Raw genomic sequence first — 6,448 nt, 5'->3', positions numbered from 1 at the left:
GGGCGGCGGCTCCTGCCCCCATCATCTGCATCAAGAGCGGGAACAGGAGGAGGAGGGTGGTGAGTCCTATCCCTCCCTCACTGCTGCTAGTGGCCGGGGCGGGGCCGTAGTGGTGGTGCTCGTCCTTGTGGCTCTCGCTATGACTCTCGCTGTGGCTGTTGTCTCCGTAAACCTCGTGTGAGTGGTGGTTGTACACCTCTGCTCGGGCAGCCTGGAGCAGCAGGCAAGAGAACACGAGGAAGACCAACGCCTTGCCTGTTCCCAATAACACCATGGTGTACAGATGCTCGAGGGGAATGACTCACTTGAAGGGTATTCTGGAAATAAATTCAGATGAAATAATAAGTAAAGAAAGATAGATCAAATAAATGTGGGGAATGTAGTTTTGAAAAAGACAAGACCATAGTTGGATCTGGTTTAGGTAGTTCTATTTTTGCACAGTAAACGTTTTATACGAGTCTCGTCGATGCACGTTTTGTCAACTGTTTTGGTCATGCATGTAGAACAAAAACCAGAACAAAAACAACAAAAACAACAAAACAAAAAACAGAAAAAAACTTGCAAATGTGAGAGATTGCATCCGTGTATATATATACAGGTAGATACTTGATGTAGTATTTTCTTCGCTTGAGTAAGAAAATAAAACGGGCTTAACAGTAATAGCTCAGACTTTATGTATTAGCAGAGGTTTTACGGCGCTCGCAACTGCATAAGGTCATATGAGCGCCATGCTCAGATTATGATATGTGCTGTATTCTATCAGCTGTGACATGACATGCATATTTATTTGTGCGTACCATTTCCCTTAGATGTCTCACGTTTGACAACACAGGAGGGTAACTTGCAATATAAAAAATCTAACACCAAAGTTTATATCATTACCATACAACTTCATTAGAGTGTGACTATAAGAGAGTTTCAAAATAAGAGTAGGCTTCGGCAGCCACCCGGCAAAATTCTAAATTTTTTTACCGACTGAAAATGTTTAATGTGTCCCGCGCGTTCATATGACCTTATGCAGTTGTGAACGCCGTAAAACACTTATACAAAAGAAAAGAGTTTCAAGATCAGGGGACGCTCGTAGTGTGGCAAATGGGTATTCTGTGTTAGATTTTGAAGTTCTTGGACGGGAGTATTTTAAACTTTTTTTCAACGTTTTCCTTACATTATAGGGTCCTTGCTACTGGCAATGGATGTCGTACTGCAGGAATCTTCTTTAATGTTTTTAATTTTTTAACAATTAAAATAAACAAACAAATGAAGAGTGGTTTTCCAAAACTCGGTAAGTCAATTTTGACAAGTGTCTGATTTCCCCACGATACCACACACGTTTATAATACAAACATGACCAATGTACGTCCTATTACGTTCACACGAGTATGTGATTTTATCTATGTGTGTTGTGTCGTGGTGATACCAGACCCTTGTCAAAATTGAGTAACCGAGTTTTGGAAAACCAAACTTCAAATTTGGAGAGAAATTACTGTTCCAGACAATAACTAAGATGTCGAGCATGTCTAGGTTACCTCAAGGCTGTCCTTCTTCTTCCTGTGTCTTCTGTCTGTCTGGGAGCTGGGAAGCTAGGGAGTGAGTACGTCTTGCTATGTGTCTCACACACTTTTATAGTCTACAAACACAGTCTTGATTTGAACTTTCACCCCTTTTCCCTTTTGGCTACGACTTTATTAGTTCATATTTGCGACTCATTATCATCCCAAACCCCTCCTTCTTTAGAATCTAATTCATAGACAAATCTTTCTTTTTCTTTTCTGAAAAGGGAAATGATTTAGTTATTGCAAAGATCCCCAAGGAACACCAAACGACATTTACAGCTCAAGACAACCAACAAAAAGAAACAAAAAGACACGTTCTGTTCACACCGACACGTACACATCCAGGGTTTTTCCACACAATACATTTCGCCGATATTATTAAGATTTCTAGTGTCATTGTTTCTCAAGGGTTTGTTGTATGCTCTCAATAAGTTTCCGTTTTCCCACCTGTGACTATTGAACGGTATGAATGGTATGTTTCATGATGTGTGCGTTCACAAGTAAAAAGTGTGACCAAAGTGCTAGCATTATTATATTTAGTCCACTTAAAATGTTTCTCTTTCTAAGTAAGTCATATTCTACTTCTCACGTTTGTGGTTTCATTTACGTTACTCGCCTCTGTTGTTTTCAGATTAGATTCATCCTCATGGCGTGCACGAGACTCCAGTTCGTTTCCCAAAATAGAACTTTTTGTCCAGTGTGTTTGTTCTATCGTACTTGGAAGTTGTATGAAGTTTATCCCTGGTTGGTCTTGATTGGAAAGGTATAAGTAGCCCGCTTCCAAAAAGATCTTAATTGTTTTAATGAACTCTCGAAATAATTGCAGGCTACAAATTATTATTTTTATACATATTTCGTATAAGTATATTGTCATTGAGGTCGGGATGCGTGTTACCTTGCAATACTATAAATCCCTACACATCAGCAGCAGCATCATTTCGTAGAATCGAGTAACACTGTAGTTAGACGTGGATGTTAGCATGTATTCCACATTTGGGATATTTATTTTACCGTACTTTCTGTGAAATTTTCTGATAATTCCTCGCTCTTTTCTCCCTTTACGTCCCCCCCCCCCCCCCCCCCCCGTTTTTTTTTTCTTCTTTTGTTTTTGTACATTCCTCCCTTTCACTCACCCCCCCCCCCCCTCCCTCACTTCTTTTTGTGTTCTTTCACGTTTTTTCTTTATACTTATTTTTGTCTTTCTTGCCTTGTATTACAATCTCTTTTCTTTGAAAAAATTTACTTTTTCCCCTCCTCCTCTAGTGTCTGACCATTTAGCCAAGAGCGTAACGTTTGTAAATAATAATGATAATAATAATAATAATGATAATATAATTATAATAGATAACATTTGTATAGAGGAAATCCCCTCTCAACAGCAAGCTCTATGAGCTTCACAATCTATACCAAATGTATTACCCCAGCAGATCTGAGAGCATTCTGAAACTTCCTGAGAAGTAGACAGTGCAAACAGCCATTTATAGGCGCTAAAACACTAACATACTGACAAGATCTTTCTCTGTCTATGGCTGGGTACCCATTCCCACCTGGGTGAAGTGAAGAAAATTCGTGTAAAGTGCCTTTCCCAAGGACACAACGTCGGCCCGCGGCTCGAATATAAATATCTTTATATTATCATGTTTAGTCGAGCTGAAACGAATGGAAGTAAACATTAGATTTACACACACACATTGAGTCATGTACTGGAGAAACTCTGTCACACGTAATATCGTCGACAAACGGGGCTAAAACAATGAAAGGAATCTGGAAAAACAAAAATGTCGTCATGGAAGAACTGAGAGTGTCACTGTTGTAAATTGTTTAAGGATTTCAACCTTAATTTTCAGAATTAAAGAAAGCGAAATCCACCATCAGAGGTTAAATATATCAGTGAAAACAGATACCATACAATATACAATATACGTTTTATGGACATGAGTCACCAATTCCCTTTGGTACGAGTCTGCAAGCTTCAACTTATTATTTTTGGAAAGTTTACATCGTGACGTACTATGCACTTTTGTTTTTTTAATTTTTTTAGTAGAGGTTTTACGGCGCTCACAACTGCATAAGGTCACATGAGCGCCAAGGGGTGGATGTCAACACAGAAGTCTTTTCCTGAAATCAGACTTACTCACTTTTATTCTTTAATTTGTTTAAAGCGCTGTGGCTTTTAGAAACACTACCGTCTAAAAACACTACTACCCACAAATTGAGAAACATAATAAGTTAGAAGGGTCAACGGTGCTTTAGAGACGGAATAATCAAATTTGTGTTTTTGTCTTCTTTGATTAATGACGAATATACCAAAACGACAGGCACATTTCTTCGTACACACAATGCGGAACGAAGCATTGGAGAATATTGTAACAACAGGCAAGTTTGATGGAAAGTAAGGCAGAGGTAGACAGAGGGAAAAGATACTGGACAAGATGACAACATGGCTGGGAGCAGCAAGAACAACAGACACCATTGCTGCAACGCAAGACAGAGTGAAGTGAAGGTCCATGATCGCCCACGCCAGTCGGCAAGGCACCGGATGATGATTAATTAATGACTGAAATCTATGGACAGAACTTTTAGTGCTAAATCGTAGACCAGTGTTTGTGGGTGTTGGGGAAAATTAAACTTTCGAGTGCGTTCTTTTTGGACCAGATTGCATTATTCCAGGTCCATTTTGGAGTAGTAGAACTAGGTCTAGGTCTATTACAGTGTTTGTCGCCAGGTCGAAATCAGATAAAAGCACGATTATACAATGTATTTAATAGCAGCATCGAATACAAGTTGATCACTTATAACAACAATAATAATAATAATAATAATAATAATAATAATAGTAATAATAATAATAATAATAATAATAATAATAATAATAATAATAATAATAATAATAATAATAATAATAATAATAATAATAATAATAATAATAGTAATAATAATAATAATAATAATAATAATAATAATAGTAATAGTAATAATAATAATAATAATAATGATAATGATAATAATAATAATAATAATAATAATAATAATAATAATAATAATAATAATAATAATAATAATAATAATATATGACATTTATATAGCGCTTAACCCCGTTTGCAAAAAATGTTTCCGTCGCTATCCGGATTCGAACCCAGAACTTTTGAAAGATAGGCGAACAGCTAAACCTCTAGGCCACGAGATTCTCCTAATGCAGTCTGGTTCTAACGTAAGACTTATATAATATAATTAATTATCGTATGGACTCGATGAATAAAATGTAGAGAAGAGAGGAAATGAGCCGTGCGCACTGGACTATAAGGAGATTGGTGTTTTGTTCTTCATTAATCAAGTGTAAAGGCGAGGTCCACCGTGCGAGTGCTTCGCAGCTTCATATATTTGTTCATATATTTTAAGTATAGGGGAAAAGTGACCGTAAAGACAGATCGTTGTCTGAGGCAGGATAGATCAAAATGAAGAAAACAAAACCATTTACTTCCCAGGTTGCGGGCTTAGGACTGCCCTAGGGCTGATTACAATGAGTTGTTGTTGTTGTTGTTGTTGTTGTTGTTGTTGTTGTTGTTGTTGTTCTTCTTCTTCTTCTTCTTCTTCTTCTTCTTCTTCTTCTTCTTCTTCTTCTTCTCCTTGTCGTTTTATTTCTTTTGAAAGAGGAGAGATTATAGGAGGGTTTTTTGTGGGACTGTTCGTTGTTAGTTGGGTTTTTTTCGAAACGATGGTTCCAGGAAAGGTCAAAACAAAAAGAAATGTTTCAGACAAGGAAGACCAAGTGTCATAGCCGAACAAACATATGGGTCGCCAGCACTCAGTGAACGAGCGACACTTCTGTTGCGAGTTTGTGTTGACTTCCATTGTTATGGACTGAGTTTACGGACTGAGTTGTGGGCGGGGCTTATAGGTTATGACGGACCACACGCTTTCCTTACTCAGCAGCTGGAAATTTATTGTTACCCATTGGTCAACTTGGGTAAACATTGGGAGTGACCTAAGCAACATGACCCTTCGTCCATTGGAGGGACTGACAACAACTACAGGTGAATGAATTATGGCGGCTTGTCCACAGCGTCAGAGGAAAATGGACAAATTTTGACAAAGGCTGGCCGTCTGAGGCAGGTAAATTTGGCTGGGGGTTTATAAAATAGGGTGGCCGCAGCCGCGTTGGACAAGTTACCGTTTTACACAGTTAAATTATATAGAAAAAACGAAAGGGGGAAATGGAAAGTGGCCTTTGTACAGGTGGTCGTCTTATGGGGGTGGTCGTCAAGGCAGGTTCGACTGCAAGTGATACCAAAATTTATCAAAGTTTCTATTGTCTTGGTGTAGAATATCTGGAGGATTGATGGATTCAGATCGAAAGACCTAAGTTTCCTCATAAAGTACAGCCTGTGATTTACCTTTTTAGCGGTATCGTTCACGTGATTTTGCCATGTCAATTTGTTGTCGATTGTAAGACCAAGATATTTGTATGAATCCGTGATTTCAATTGTTTCTTGTTCAATTACAAGTGGTGGAATTATTTGGTTTCTCTCTTCTAAAATTAAAAAAAAAATCATTTCCTTTGTTTTTGAGAGGTTCACTTTTAGAAAATTTGAATTGCACCATTTGAAAAACATGCACATTTCTTCGAAATACTCTTTTTCAACTAGGTTTATTTATCCAATAATAGCGGAGTCATCGGCAAACTTAATTGAGCGTGTTGTTTTATATTTACTTCTATGATCGTTGGTATATTGTATACAAAACTGGTGACCGAACCAGTATCTGGAATGTCTTATTAGGAGACTGGTAACCTATATATTCACAATGTTAATCAATGTTTGAAAAGACGGAAATATGTCAATGGTGATATCTTAAAAAATGCATTTTACAGTATGTTTTGAAGTCAGTGTTTGTCA

The sequence above is a fragment of the Aplysia californica genome, unplaced genomic scaffold (assembly GCF_000002075.1).
Source record: "Aplysia californica isolate F4 #8 unplaced genomic scaffold, AplCal3.0 scaffold00637, whole genome shotgun sequence".
Lineage (NCBI taxonomy): Eukaryota > Metazoa > Mollusca > Gastropoda > Aplysiida > Aplysiidae > Aplysia > Aplysia californica.
This window is presented reverse-complemented; position numbering follows the sequence as displayed.